Genomic DNA, 16,981 nt, shown 5'->3' with positions numbered 1-16,981 from the left:
ATCAATGACCAAACCTGCTTTCCCAAGGAACTTGGAAGCCATCTTTTGTACCACTTCTTTAGAATGAACTGATTATCCTTTGACATTAAATCAGTCATCAATCATTTGTTAAGCAACCACTATGTGCCAGTAAGTGTGCCATAGAGGATAGAGAATTGGTTTTGCAAACAGAAAGACATGGTATTTTGAATGATTTATTCACATCATGGAAATGAGATTATCTATATAGAATAAAACAACTCAAAAGTGGAAAAGAACAAATTAAACAGAAAAAATTATGATCCATTTTGACTGACTTGTTGCTTTTAAGAATCAACATTGAATTGGACAGAACCTTAAAATTTCATTTTATGCAGAGCAAAATCTCTCCTATGTTTTTTTTCTGCTTATCATCCATTCATTGTTTAATTATCTTTAAGAACAGAAAGCTCACCAGGTTATGAATCAACCTATTTTACTATTGGGGAAACCTGTATCATCAAACAGTGCTTTCTTATTTTGATTTTTAAAAAATCCACCTACAAAGTGATACTGTTCATTGGATAGAACATTGAATTTGGAATCAGAGAGTTCTGAGTCCAATTATGACTTCAGACATTAACTCGCTGTCTGACCCTGGGCAAATCACTTATTATCTCTATGATTCAGTTTCCATCTCTGTAAAATGAGGTTAGAGTTCCCAGGACTATTGTGAGTATAAAAGAACATTTTAAAGGTATTTTGTAAATCTTAAAGGGCTATAAAAGTGCTATTATTGTTATTATTATACATCTTATTCCACTCAGTAATATTTGTGAAGCATTATAGCACAAGCATATTTCCTGGTGTAACCTCTGCAGATATATGAAACATTTATACTTTCTCCCATTAGTTTTTTCCCCTAGATAGACAATTCAAGGCTTTTATCAATTTTTTGTATAACATGATTTCTAGTCTCCTCACTATCTTGGTTACTCTCTGGCTATTCTTTGCTTATTCATGGGACAGTTCGATGGGTTCTGTACTTGTGATTTCATCAGCATGGGGAACCTCTAGAATGAAAAGTCCATTTACCAATGCACATCACTGAATTATCTGTAATCCTTATAATCTTAGTTGCTTGGGGTGTGACGATATTAAAGGCTTTCCTATGGTCATATAGTTAGGATGTGTCAGAGGCAAGTCTGGAACCCAGATTTTGCCACTTTGAGGATGGCTTCTTATTGGCTATATCATGCTGCTTATCATTTTCCATCAAGAATATGGTGTAGAGAATTGAAAACAACTTGGCAGTTACAGAATGGGACTATTTGTTGATCAGCCTGATGAAAGAGGGCAACTCTCCTAGTTCCCCAGCTGTTTCTAAATCTGCACTCAATCACTTGAAAAGCAAGACTCCCAAGATCATTCACTTCCTATGAGCAGTAAGATAAGAGTGCTAAGAAAGAAAGAGACTCAATGGGAACCGCCAAGTATAAGAATGATCAAAGGGAATTATTAAGTAAAAAAACAAATTGGTTATCAATCTCACATACAGCCCAGTATAGGGGATAGAGCTGCCCTGTGAGTCAGGGTAAATTGGGTCCAAATTCTTCTTTTGACACATATTGGTCATGTGACATTGACACAATTACTCAATCTCTTTGGAAATGTCAGGAATTTTTACTAAGATTCCAGGGTACAAAATGGATGGTTTAGTAAAGGGATTTTATTCACTAGGAGTTCTCTACAACACAGCTTCTTAAACTATGGGTTGTGATCCTGAATGGATGCATGTATTTGAAATTATGTTTTATTATCAATAAATGTTTGATTTATATACCTATTGTACATACGTATGTACGTGGGATTGTGTAAAAATTTCTCAGGTGAAAAGGAACTGTGAGTGGAAAAAGTTTAAGAAACTGTGATCTAGACCTAGGTGCTTGACAAAAAATCCTGAGTGCATGGTCATTGGTGGGAGAGAAGCATTGAAATGATTGTTCCTTCCTTTTGAAAGTCCCTCTATAAAAATGGCCTCTTGTCTAGTCTCTATTTCTAATAGCTTAATAACAGATATACAAATTTATATATATTTTATCTATTCACTTTATATGTATGTTATACATATATATGTACACACATATACAACATAAATATATTTACACACATATGGGTGCCTATCTATCTATCCATGCATCCTTCCACCTATCTAGACACCCATCCATCCATCCATCCATCCATCCATCTATCCATCCATCCATCCATCCATCCATTCATCCATCCATCCATTCATCCATCCATCCAACTATTCACCCATTCATCTAACCATCATCCATCATCCATCTATCTATCTCCAATGGAATGTAAATAAACAATGAGAAATTGTTTCATTCTTTGAATAACCCTAGCCCCTAGCACAATGGCTACCACATAATAAATAGCTGCTTAACAACTCCTCATTGAAAAATTGGAAGACTAAGTTGAGGAGCAAGTGCTCAAACTATTAAATAAATAACGAAAACATACCAACGTACTTCTACAGAATTAAAGAAGAGCCTTTAGCACAGAATTACTCTTAGTGAAAGGATGACATTAGGTTGCATTCTCAGATCAAATTGTGTATACCTGGTATGTGAAGCCATGTGGACTTTTTAATGAGAGAGGAAGGGAGTGAGGGAAAGAGAAATGAGGAGAGAGGGAAAGAGAGAGAGAGAGAAAGAGAGGAGGGCAGGAAGCAAAGGCGAGAAATCCCCTTAATTTTCAGCTTCAGTATCTGTTCTTTACAATTCTGTTCAGTCCCTGGGATCCTCAAGTACTTCTTGGGTTGGGATAGCATGTGAATCCTTTCTTCAAAGGATGCAAAGAGTGGCAGCTAGGAGGCAGCAAGCAGCCATGGAAAGAACACTGGATTTGGCGTCAAGGAACATGGGCGGAAATTACTATGTCTGCCCCCTATGCCATGTGTGACCCTAGGCACACCAATTTTCCTACGTGGGGCTCAGTTTTTCTTTCTGTTAAATGAGAACATTCATTTCAATGATATTCCAGGTCTTTTTCCACATTGGCTCTGAGACCTTGGGATCAAACTTTTATCGACAGATTGGGAGAGATCTCAGATTTTCATTGTGTTCTAAAGTGGGGGAGACAGAAATAAATATGATCATATTTCTGGGGGATTGGGGGGAATCAAACTTTTAAGGGCATTCTCTTTTCACCAAAACTCGATACCCAGTGAGGCGAACACCTTAACAAAAAAGCAATATTGATGATGACTGATCTGTGGCTACAAATCAGTTTAAAAGTCATCTCATTCAAGCCTCCAAACACCACTAGAAGGGTATTGAAAGAGGCTAATTACAGAACTTCGCTTTGAGCTGAAGTCTTCCTGATTCAGGGTCTTATAATTTACCCAGATGCTCTAATCAGTGATGAAAACAGGAAGCAATGTTAACAAACAAGCTCCCCCTCCTCTTTTTTTTTTTTTTTGGAGTGAGCATTCCATGGAGGAATGCATGTATACCCCTTTAATTAAATTGATTTAATATTCTATCAATAGGCTACTCATTATGTGCAACCAAATACATCTCAAGGAAGACCATATTTAGATTCATTAGTCATCATAAATCTAATGATTGTTTAACAATATTATGAAGGATTGACGATGAGAAGCAGGTGTTTAAACATGGAGCGCCAATAGATTTGACACGGTGTTCAGATCTCTCTATTTGGAGGCATATTTTAAAGGCTTCTATTCAAAAGGTGGAGACAATAAGGCCCCGACACAAGGGTAAGAGTGTTTGCTAAAAACATAAAGCGAATGTTGACTTAGGTTTTAGACTTTAGGTTTTAAAATGGATTTGTTATGCTATTATATTACCCCTTCTACATACACAAAGATGGATAATTCCATGTATGTATGCTGTCACATAGAATATATGTATATATGTACACACATATTATGTCTATTTCTGTATATGAAGTGTCCTCAGAGTATTAGTCTTTGGGGATACCCTGTATGAGAAAAATTAGTGGGATACGCTGGAAATAACAGTTAAGTACAAGGACCTGTGTTCAAATCTTGATTTTGTCACACACTACCTGTGAAATTGAAGGAAAGTTACTTTATTTCTTCTTGCCTCAGTTTCTTCATCAGCAGTCCCTTCTGATCTAAATCTATGCTCCTCCATTTGTCTTTTTGGTTTTGGAACTGAGAAAGTCAGGAGCAGAACCAGAAAGAGAAAGAATACAGGGTATAAATTTTATAGGACTGATGTACAAATCCCAGCTCTGTTATTTGGTGCTCATGTGACTTTGAGCAAGCCTTCCCCTCTGCTGGTCTCAGTTCACTTCTCTTTAAAATGATGGCTGTCAACTGAGCTGATCTTTACTTTCTAACCTTTTAGAGAGAGGCAGGGAGAGAGGGAAGAAGCGCAAGAAGAGAGAGAGGAGGAAGGCAGGGGTTGTCCAAGGTGACAAAAACCGGGCTATCCATGACAAGTACAACTGTTAAATATATAACCAAAGATATAGGGAAAAAGTGGAGAAAGGAGAGAGAGGGAGAGGTAGACAGAGAGAAAGAGACAGACAGACACACAGAGAGACAGTGATAGGAAAGAGAAAAAGATAGATGGATAAGGGGGAAAGAAGACAAGGAAGGGGGAAAGAGAGGGAAAGAGAGTGAGGGGAGGGAAAGAATGAGGAAGGAAGAGAAAAGGAGAAAAAGGAAGGAAACAGAAAGAGAGAGACAGAGAGGGAGATATAGGTAGAGAGATGCAGGGGACAAAAGGACAGAAAGAAAGATACAAACACACACAAAGAGAGAGAGACAAATGGATATACACACACACACACACAAATAGAGAGATAGAGACATACACAGAGACACAAAGAGATAGAGACAGAAAGAGAGAGACAGAGAAACAGAGAGACAGCGAGAGAGAGCAAGAGAGAGCGAGTGAGCGAGAGAGAGGGGAGGGAGAGAGGGAGGGAGAGAGGGGGGGAGAGAGAGAGGGAGGGAGAAAGGGAGAGAGAGAGGGGGGGAGGGAGGGAGGGAGGGAGAGGGAAAGAAAGAGGGAGAGAGAGGGAGAGAGAGGGAAAGAAAGAGGGAGAGAGAGGGAGAGAGAGGGAAAGAAAGAGGGAGAGAGAGGGTGAGAGAGGGAGAGAGGGGGAGAGAGAGGGAAAAAAAGAGGGAGAGAGAGGGAGAGAGAGGAAGAGAGAGGGAGAGAGAGAGAGAGAGAGAGGGAGGGAGAAAGGGAGAGAGAGAGGGAGGGAGAGAGGGAGGGAGGGGGGGAGAGAGGGAGAAGGGGAGAAAGGGAGAGAGGGAGAAGGGGAGAGAGGGAGAGAGGGAGAGGGGGGGGAGAAGGGAAAGGAAAAGAGAGTTGTCCAAGATGGCAAAAACACTTTGAATAGAAAATGTTTGTCTTTTCAGGTATGTCCTGAAAGATTATCAAGCCCACTTTCCACTACCAAAAATTCCATCTTACAATGCATACTTGGAGGTGTGCAAATGGATCTATAGATTTGTGTCCCAGACTTTGAATTTAGTTGGTAAATGGAGCTCCCAGTGAGAAAAAATCATTTTATCAATGTCAGTCATCACCTTTTCTGCAGCATGACTTATCCATGGGTTTATCCATGGGACTTATCCTGTGTTTTCTCAGAGGTTTGGACTTGAATCCAGGTCTTGAAGCCAATTATCTATTTATTGCACCTCACTGCCTTTCATATATTTGTGTATATATATATATATATATATATATATACACACATATATATGTATATATATACATACACATAATATACACACACATATATACATTCATATACAGGATGCAACTAGAGTCCTGGCCTAAAGTCAGGAAGACCTATGAGTTCAAAAATGGCCTTCAGGATTTACTAGTTGTGTGACCCTAGATAAGTCACTTAACCCTATTTGCCTCAGTTTCCTAATCTGTAAAATAAGCTGGAGAAGGAAATGACAAGCCTCTCTTCTAGCATCTTTCCCAAGAAAACCCCAAATGAGGTCACAAAAAAATCAGATACAAGTGAAAAACCACTGAATAAGAACAACAACATCATAGCCATACAAGTGCATAAATATTTATGTTTATGTACATAGACATATCCCCATAGTTATGATGTAGGACTTTGGAAAAATCTTTACTGTTAACACTTGAACTAATCGTGTAGGTTGTCTTGACAATGGAGACTCTTAGAAGGGAGAAAGGGCAGACACAGGGCAAAGAAACAGCTATGGTGTTGGTGACTTCCTTCCCCACTGTGATTTCTGGAAAATTACAATAGAAAGGAAATGATGTTGAGTGATGCAGACCTATGGGAGAGACAGACACAACTAAAGAGAAGAAACAGTTGGTCCTGTTCAGTCAGGACTACTCTGGTGACATCATCAACAAACAGAGACCTACCTACATCCTAACTGGGTGGATGGGACTGATGACAGATACATTTTTAGATAAGAGTTGAATTGGGAGAAAGTGGTCCTGAGATTTCCTGTTTGTTCAAGGATTTCTAAGACTGGAGAAAAGTAATTTAACTTTGACATAAAACAAATGATATAATGAATTGATAGCACCTTTAAGGAAAACAATTATCCATAGATAACAGTCAAAAACAAAACACCCAAGATATTGGTGTTGAAATTTCAATCTAGTAGGAGTAATGGATGATTCAAATAATTGAAAAAATTATTAAATTTCTGCTAGCGATTAAGAAAAATACAGGCATAATTTTTCCCATTCAAGTTCATAGACTTTCTGAAATCTATTCAAGGAATTCTTATTTTATACCAATGGGTAGACATTCAAAGAAGTTACTGGTTCAATTTAATGAAAAACTTGCTGAAAAGTTGAGCCGTCCAAAAATGGAAGGGATTGTCTCCAAGCAAAGAGACTTCTGCTCTTGAGGTTCCCTTTTGCAGAGATTCCTAATGTTTTGGGACTCTATAAATGTTTTCCTAAGGTCCAGATACAAAATTCTCCCATCTTGTCTCCAAGCAGGCCTTAGTCACCAACAACAGGATGAGACATAACTCCAAAGCTTTATTGTGAAGAGAGTATGTTTTTATAGATTTCAAAAGTGTTCTCCATATTTATGTCTATGTGCTAAATTAAAAGGATCTGTAATTTTGTCAGCTCTTGTACCTGAGACAGAGCAGCTCCTTTATTCTAATGAGCATTCCCCAAGGATCTGGAAGCTTCACAAAGTTATTTTTTAATTTTTATTATTTCTCCAGTTGTCTCTCAGTTCCCCATATGTTCAAAAGTGTAATGGATATGGCTATCCAAAAAACCGGGGTCAGCTTCCTCCTGCATCTAGCTTGATAGGAATTGGGTGGAGAAAGCAATTACTCCCCTGGCAATATCTACTGAGAGAGTAGGAGAAAAAATGCTTTCTTAAACCATTCTGCTACACATATTTCATTAGATTCAGACAAATGTCTCTGACATTTCAAAATCTGGCTCACTGCTTCCTTTCTCTTCCCTCCTTTTCCTGCTTACTTCCTCCATTCCTTCTTTCCTCCCTTCCTTCCTTTCCTCTCTCTGTCCCCCCAACTTTCTCTCTCTCCTTTTCTACTCCTACTTTTTGCCTGTCTCTGTTCTTCCTATTCATCTAACACTTATCCTCACTGACATTTTCACCTGTTCCACTTCTGACGTGGCCTGAATTGTCTCAGTTAGCCTAGGGATCCTTCTGTTCCCCAAGGGATCACCATACTATGTCAGTGTCATCTGACAATCCCCATTTTCCAGAAACTTATCTTTTAATTGGGGAGCTAAACTTGTTATATATGGCCCTAGGAAGCAGAATTAGGAACAATGGATGAAAGTTGCTTAATTAATGCTTGTTTTGACTAATTTTTGCAAATTAAGAATATTTCTAATGAAATCTTGATTTTGACTGCCCCATCACAGAAGGTCTCAGCTACGATTCTCCTCCAATAAATCCTCTTGGCATTGATGTGATCCAAGACTCTTGAAAGCCCAAGATTTAGAAATCTCTTCCAACTACAAAACTTTGAAATCCAGGCCCATTAATAGACTTTGTGTCCAACAGCTCAGGACCAGCCTCATTCAGTCCAGAGAGTTGATCACAGAAGAGTTGGATCTTTTTGGCCATTGAAACTTTGGTCTACTTTCTTTGAAGTCCCAGGAGAAGGGTTAAACTCTGCTGATAGAGGAAGTGCTCACATTGAGTTTTCATACTGGGGATTTCAAAGAAGAAGATCATAGGAAAATCATGTTCTGGTTGATTTGAAAGATTTGAACCTCTTGTTTATCAGGGTTGAGTTTTTTGAGTTCATATATATATACACACATACATATATGTATACAATATTCACACATGTGTGTATATATACACATATACACATGTATGTGTATTATGTATACATATGAACAATAGGTGTGTATACACACACACACACATGATTATGTGTGTGTGCATGTAGGCAATTGGGGTTAAATGACTTGCCCAGGATTATACAACTAGTAAGTGTCTGAGGACAGATTTGAACTCAGGCCTCCTGACTCCAGAACTGGTGCTTTATTCAATGTGCCGCTTAGGTGCCCTGAATTTGAGATAATTTTGACTAAAAATGTCTAAAAAAACTCGACTTTATGATTCTTAGAGCATAGGATAAGATTTACTCATTGCTAAACCAAATCAAACTTAAATCCCAAATCTAATTCACATTTACATTGTTTCATCCAGAAAGACAACTCTGGTAAATTTGAATCATTTTACACTAAAAATCTGACTCTTTATCCAGCGAGTTCCTTGTATAGTTGCTATTATCTATAAGGCGAAATAAAGGCTAATCTTTATTTGATCAGTGCTTTATGACTTTCAGTGCTTGTATAGAACTTGTAAATTCTATTAGTCACATCTGTGGAGACTAAGACACAGATTTAATTCTCAGATGTCCCTGTTTGGGTAAATGCAATACAAAATTTTAGTATTTTAATGGTAGTTCCCATCATATAACCTAGTCCAAATAAGTTTAAGACATATTCCATTCTGGAATCTAGGACTCTGGATCATTATACTTACTGATTATAAGTTTGATCAAAAGGAAGAAGGCAGGAAAACTGTTTTTAACTTCTCATCGTTCAAGAAATCTATGAAGGCTGACTTTTTGCCTTTATTAGATAATGAAATGACGGTGGTGGAACAAGCCACAGAAATAATAAATACAGTAATTTGCCTTAGCCTATTGTGGGCTATTCATAAATTTTTCGGGCCCTCAATATTAGATCCACTTACGTAAGACCTAACGAACGGTAATTATCTTTTGGCCAAAGAAAAAGCCTAAATGAATGCTAAGCTTCATTATCGCTTGGCTTCTGACATGAGCTGATAATCAGATTTTCTTGCTTAAGCCCATGGTGGCCGAACAATACTCCCCACTGTCTGTGCTTCCCGATATTACCCTTAATTAGAAAGAACAGAAACACAAATCTGAATTATTTCAAAATCTGGTTTCCATGGGCAGGGGGTTGGAAAGGGCTTAACTTTATTATAAATAAACCTGACTTTTTTGGCTAATGAAATCTGGAATGTGAAGCCTGGGTTAGGAGATAGGGTAATGCTCTGATGTTTACACATTGGAATAGCTAGTGGGGGCAAAGTGTTTTGTGCTAAATTGTTGGATAATTGAATTGTGATGCCTTCATCTCTGGATCCCCTCTACCCCATGACCAGGGGGGTCATGTCAGAAACTCAGTTTGTCTCTTCAATAGGTAGACTTTATGAGAGGTAGCAAAAAGGGTTATAAAGAAAGTTTCTGATTTATTTCATTATCTCCACCTCTTATTTCATTTTTTCTTCCTGATAAATTAAGAGAGAGGAAAAACTTGACTTTCTGGTTAAAAATGTGCCACATTTCTAATGTCAAGTGCATAATAGCCTGGAACTTGAATGTATTCATGTGTATACAGCCACATCAATATACTAGAGAATTATGGGAAAAATATTTCCTTCTCTTCTCTCTGCTGAGGTCTTAACAATGTAGCACTAACATATGTAATGGTGTTGGAATGACTCAGATGACAAGATATGTTCTTTTTTATTTATTCAATAATAGGTACATATGTTTGATTTTATTGGAAAGTTAATAAATATATAGATGGAACAACATTCTTGGGGGGTGTTCTTCAAGAGAACAATAACCTCAGAAGAACCTATTTCTAGGATCTCTCAAACCTTTAAGGACTGAAATATTTTTGGAATTAGAGTCAAAGGACCTGAATTCAAATTCTGTTTCTGTCCCCTATTTAGCCATGGGCATGTCATTTTGGCTCTCTAGATCTGTTTGCTCCTTTGGGAAATGAAGAGTGAAATGAATGGACTAAATTATCTCTAAGGTCCTATCTAGTTCTAGATCTAAGCTCCTATAGTTATAAAGATAATATGACCAATAAGGGGGCAAAATGTACCTCTGTGGTGATGAAGTTCGAGTGTACGCGCATGTGGATGCTTTTGTTTGGCCTCTATTAGTTTCCCTGAGTTGGATACTGCATTTTTGGACCTCATCCTGCTATCTGCTATCTGCTTTTTACTCCTTTCCCCTTTCTTTCTCCTTCAGCCATATTTGTTTTTTCTACTCAAGTATGTGTTTCCTTTCCCCCTTCATCTTATTCTTCCCCTCTTTTGCTATTCTATTGATCATTCTAGGGCTAATCACTCTTTTCCTAGCTCTTTTCCCAGCACTTCTGGAGTAAATTCTGGGCTTCTTGGTATAGGTGGATAGACTTTCAGTTACTAATGTAATAAAGAGCTTTTCTCAGATAATCATGGGATTTAGAATTAGTAGGAATGTTAGAGATATTCCAGTTCTATCCCTTCATTTTGTTTTATTTTAATTTTTTATTGTTTTTTATATATTGTCTTTTTTTCTGGATAGATTTCATATATACATCACCCTTACTTCCTAATATATTCATTTTCCCTTCCTAAAGAGTTATCCCTTAGAAAAAGAATAAAAAAGAACTGAAAAAAAATCACTTCACCAAAAGTGCAAAACATACCAATATATCTCCTGAGAATTAGAAGTAGTTTATTGTACCCAGAGCTTCTTGTCTCCACAAAGAAGAAAGAGGTTCATTTTCATGTTTCTTTTTTGGAACCAAACTTTGTCATTATCATTTTGTAGCATTCAGTTATGATTTTGTTGATATTTTTTTCCATTTCCATTGTTGTAGTCATTGAGTATATTTTTTTCACTTACTTAACTTTGCCTCAGTTCAGATAAATGTCCTCATGCTTCTCTCTCATTTTTATATTGATGGCTTCTTGTGGGGAAGTGATAATCCCATTATGTTTATGTACTGCAGTTTGTTTCAACATTCCCTTGTCAATAAGCACCTACTTTATTTCCAATTCTCTGCTACTAGCAAAAACATTATTCTAAATATTTTGTGTTTTTTTTTAATGGAGATCTTCTTTTTTACCATTGATCTTGAAATCTATGGAGTTTCTGGGTCAAAGAGTTGTTATTTTGCCCTTCATTCTCTAAGAGGACCATGACATTGGGGAGGTGATGCCATTATATGCAAGTGAATTTGATTTAGGTGAGAGAGGACCTGTGTAAGATCACCTGCCTCATTGTCCCTTCCAGAGCCATCTGGGTCTAGTGGCCAGATATAGAGCAAGATGATTGGAGATGGCTTTGAATGAAATGGGAGGTCTTAGCCTTTTTAAGTTAAGGTCTTCAACAGTCACAGTCTGACTGAGGCTGTGCCCATTCAATGGTTAAAGTTAGGTAGCAATTGAAACCAACAATCTCATCTTTCACCTAGTCCAAACGAACATTATAGTCACTCTCTGACCATACTTTTCAGAATATTTATACTAATTCACAGCTCCAAAAATAATATCATTTTTGTTGATTAGTATGTCTCTTTCCTCTTCTTCATATAGGATCCATCTCTTTTAAGAAAGAATAAAAAAATGAGTAAAAATAACTAACCTATCCACTAAATCTGACAGTAAATATAATGTGATCCTATATTATTTCACCTTATTGGTCTTCCGTTTCTTCATCTATAAAATGAAAGAGTTCAATTATGTGATCTCTGAAGTCCTGTTCATCTCTAGATCTCTAATTTTATCATCCTAAGAGAAAATAAGGCATTCATGATTCCCCACCTTTGTGAAGGATAAACATCAACCTCTTCATTTTCCAAAGAATTTAAGTGTCTTGAGGGTAGGCGTTATTTCATTCTTTTATATTCTCAGGGCTATCTACAATTCCTTGAATGTGGACACATATCAAGAATTTGTGAAATCATATATAGGGACTTCTTCCACTAAAAGAGATTGCAACTCATTTATAACTAGGACATTTTTACATGGTAAGAGTCATCAATGAATTACATTATACAATGAAAATCAGTAACAACAGTTTAGTAATTTATATTCTTAGAGCCTCTGAAAAGTTAAGTGATTTGATCATGGTTGTACATCTGATATGTTTCAGAAGAGTGCTTTGAGTCCTGTTTTCCTCCGATTGTTAAGTTCAGTATTCTATCCATCATGTTACATTTTCTCTTACCTTGAATGTTTTTTTTTGGGGGGGGATAGGGGATATATAAATATTGATTTCAATGGTATATGGACCTCCTTCTCCTAGTATAGATTTATAATTGTTCTGAAATTTTAGAGAGTTTTAGAGTTTTAGAGAGTTTTACTTTAGAGAGTTACCTGGAACACTCAGATTAAGAGACTTGCTCAGGGCCACACAGCCAGTATATATAAGAAATGGGAGTTGATGTTTTTTGATTACACTTTACTCCATCACACCATGAAAAAATAGTATCTAAGACAGAAAAAAATATTAAATTATATCCATTTCATTTTATTGAAGAGGTGGTGATGAGCTACTGATGTGAAATAGTACACATACATTCATTTTACTTATCCATCAAGAAAAGCTAAGAAAAAAGTAGTTTATTTTCCAGACAATGACATATCCATTAAATTGATACATGTGCATAAGAAAGATGATTTAAGACCTGATTTATGTGTGTATAACAGAATAACACTTAAATGACTCTGATATTAGATCAGTATTCTCCTGGTGATGCTACAACAATGAATTAGATATAGGAAGTAACATAAAAAGGAGATCAAAGAGATGTATTTATGAGAAAGGAAATGGACTTGTCATATATTGAGGGATAACAGGTAGATAAGCAAGTGCTAATCTTATACCTTAGTTCTTTTCAAAGATTAATTTACATGCTTGTTATTTAATAAGTATGGGAATGCCTGCCATCTAGGGGAGGGGGTGGAGGGAAGGAGGGGAAAAATTCGGAATAGAAGGGAGTACAAGGGATAATGTTGTAAAAAAAAAAAATATATATATATATATATATATATCTATGCATATGTACTGTCAAAAATGTTATAATTATAACATTAATTTTAAAAATTAAAAAAAAATTTACATGCTTGTAAATTAATGCTACCTTCTAGATGAGGAATTTCCTAATACTCTCCCAGATATTAGTGCCATAAAAGTGTATTAAAACCACCTCATTTTGACTCTTGTACCTTGACTAGGTGAGAACAATTTTGATTGAATCAATAATCAGTATTGAGTGTGAACAGGACCTGTACACTTCCTTGAATCAGTCAAAGTCATTGTATGAGAGATTAAGTAATTCCCTAAGCAACTTGTCTAAAATGAAGCCATCTTAGAGCCAAGAAGGGATTTAAAGATCAGAAAAAAAATGATATTTCTGGGACACCTTGGAGAGACTAATGGAGATCTGAACTAGAAGGGAGATAATATAAGAGAGTCATTGGTTCTCTAGGCATGTAGAAGAAGACCCAGACTGAGAGAAAGTCCCAAGAGAAAACTTTCCCTAATTAACCTTTTCAAAGCCTTTCTCTCCACAGGCAGTAAACCATAATCTATTACTTCATTACCCAAGTGTTTCTAGGAAACTTAATTTTGCCTTAATAATAAAGTGGTCACGAGTTAACTGGAGAGAGATATTAATATGTAGCCTATCTCTGCCTAGGTGTTCAGGATTTTTCTAACTGGGGATTTAGAGCAATTGTGAGTGAACTCAGACCTTTTTCACCTAAAACAAGCTCCCTAAAGCAGATGAGGAGGGAACTAAGTGGATTTTGGGGGACATATTACTCTAGAGGATTAAAATGTTCTATTTTAACAGAATTCTTGTGTATATGTGCTATTTACCTTGATAGAATATAGTTTTCTTGAGAGGAGGACTTGTTTCATTTTTGCCTTTCTATCACAAATGTCTGAAACATATGACATATCTTAAAATGTTTGTTGAAGGGAATATATTTTTAAAAATTGAAATGGGGAAAAGAGTTGTGTAGTGATTCCCCCCATTTCCCACTCATAAAGAAAGAAAATAATAACAATGACTGATTTAAGAAATACACAGAAATGGGGGTAGCTAGGTAGAGCAGTGAATAGAGCACCAGCTCTGAAGTCAGGAGGACCTGAGTTTAAAAATGGTCTCAGTCACTTAACACTCCCTAGTTGTGTGACTTTGGGCAAGTCACCTAATCCCAATTGCCTTAGGAAAAAAAGAAAAAGAAAAGAAAAAAAAAAGAAGTACACAGAAGAGAATAGAAACAAGGTTAAAAAGGAAATACAAACAATCAGGACAGATTTGATACTGGCATGTTTTCAGTGGCAGTTTTGGAAAAATCAGTAAAACATAAAAGAGAACCATGATTTCACATGCTTTTACATTCTTTTTCTGCTCTTCTTTTTATAAGGAAATATTATGTTTGCTGATGCCATAAAGGTTTATGATTTTTAAAACATTAAAAAAAATAAATGTATACTGTTGATTAATCAATTAGTTGACCCCAAGAAAGTACTTAGGACATTTAAGTACACTTAAAGTTGGACCTTAAGTAGAGCATTTGCAAATGTATGTGGAATTAGAGTCACATAAAGTGAAAAAGTATAGACATATTAGTTGATCTGGGCTGTTGTATGAAATACCCACATTAATGAATCATGTATCCTTTGATGTGCTGAATTAAAATTCAGATCCATTTTGCCTGCTGAGATTCCCCCTTCCTGGTTTTTCTGTTATACTCAACTGCAGACACCAAAGAGAAATGAACTCTTTTGTGAATGTTGTCTTGCTGACAAATTTTCAGCAGTTACATAGGCACTTTTATAAGCCTTTTATGCTGTTGTGTCTATAGAGAATTTAAAAGCAAAAAAAAAAAAAAAAAGCTTGTAATTTTATCAGTAAGAGAAGCTTCTGGTGAGGATCTCCTACTACCCAACCTGTGCAGCAACTTATAATTGTAGAGAATTGTCTAGGACATTGGATGTGCTATGCCAAGCGGTCACACATAGCCAGTCAGGATTTCCTGACTCCAAGGCTGACTCTATGCACTTTGCCACACTGTAATAATTAATTAATTATTTACAGATTAATAATTAATTAATTTTACTAGCATAATTAGTTAATTACAGAGCAGGAATAATGCTGACTCTTGTTAAAGTTATGTTCTGTTTTGGATTTGTTTGTTGAGATTGGGCTATCCCTTACCTCTTTAGGTAGAGAGGTCCAGTAGGCAAATAATAGTGCAACACCTAGAGAGAACCATATATCTATTAAAATGTAAACAATTTCAGAGCTATCATTTCAGAATTTGCCCATGTAAAATGGGTCAGTAATAAATATTTATCAAATGCATACTATGGTCAGCACTGAGTTAATAAGCTGATAAGTCCTGAGACATAAGGAAGAAAAAACAAGACTAGAATTAGAGGTCTCTTACAGAGAAATGTTCATATTTGGACTGTTTCAATTCTGAATATCAGTAATCAAGTTCATATGTATAGGATCCCTAAAAATGTTAGTCTTAGTAATTGGTTTGAGTACAAAACTATGCATTAGAGAAAATAACCAAATTATATATTGCTGAATTTTATGCTGTAGAAAATTTAACAACGGTGACTGGGATCTCTTTATACTATTATTATCTCTCCTAACTAGTTATTTTGGAGATTCATTTCCATTGCTAAATGACATAGAATTGTGATTAAAGAGCTGTTCCTGAAGCTACTAAGATCTAGATTCGAATTCAGTCTCTGACACTGACTGTGTGATCCTGAACAAGTCCCTACTCCTCTGAGCATCCCTGCCAATAAGTTTCAGGAAACACTAACCTTTTCACGACAGGGAATTTCCTCATTTGGGAGTTGCCCATATCAATGATATCGCTCATCCGTATCCTATCCCTATTATCTTCATTGTTTATATTTGAATAGATTCAAATAGAAGGAAATATTCCTTTTTATTACCACCTTTTATTTTTATAGAACAAATGATTGCTCACCATCTAATTATTATTATTATTTTTTGTATGAAATGTGATTTATTGCAGGCAGGACAGGTATTAACTAACAGTTCTATCAACAATGAAAACAGTACCCTGCAGAACCCAAGTAATGATTAACCCCATGGATAATGTCAAGTGGAAATGTGGTCCAGAAGCCTGATCAATCTCCAAGGATGCAGAATGACTCAAGCCCACTCTGCTGCCACACCAATTGATGAAATGGGATGGGTAGACAATATTAATAAAGGTGAGTTTGCTTGTTCTGAATATTTTTTCATTGTCCAAGTCCAAGCCCAAGATTATAGGTAACGTGGACACTGGGCTTTGTGGCTGACATTGCACAGGACAGTTGCAGAAAGACACAGATCATACATACTACATCACCCTTTAATTCTAAGGAGCTGTTGACATCCTGAATTTCTTGGATTCAAGACCCAACACACTCTTTAAGACCATTTTAATGAAATGGATATTAAGACTGGATGAATCTTTGGGCATAGTTAAGGATGTGTGGTATGGTGAAAAAAGAATGCTGTCTTTGCAGCTAGAGGATAGGAGCTTAAAACTAATTCTGCCATTGTCTATCTATGTGGGATTTTTAGCCTAGAGATGAGAAGATTGGAGTGTGTGTGTGTGTGTGTGTGTGTGT

The 16,981-nt window shown here is 36.4% G+C and overlaps 1 long non-coding RNA gene across 1 annotated transcript in view; it reads left to right on the top strand.

Annotated features, from left to right (window-relative positions):
* The first annotated feature begins 655 nt into the window (after positions 1-655).
* LOC141543154 (uncharacterized) overlaps positions 656-16,981 on the top strand; it is a 31,116-nt gene continuing 14,790 nt past the window's right edge. Inside the window, exons 1-2 of the long non-coding RNA XR_012482356.1 lie at positions 656-690; positions 16,378-16,579. This is a non-coding gene — a long non-coding RNA (uncharacterized LOC141543154). The remainder of the gene's footprint in view (positions 691-16,377; positions 16,580-16,981) is intronic.

The sequence above is a fragment of the Sminthopsis crassicaudata genome, chromosome 5 (assembly GCF_048593235.1).
Source record: "Sminthopsis crassicaudata isolate SCR6 chromosome 5, ASM4859323v1, whole genome shotgun sequence".
NCBI classification, from domain to species: Eukaryota; Metazoa; Chordata; class Mammalia; order Dasyuromorphia; family Dasyuridae; genus Sminthopsis; species Sminthopsis crassicaudata.
This window is presented reverse-complemented; position numbering and strand designations above follow the sequence as displayed.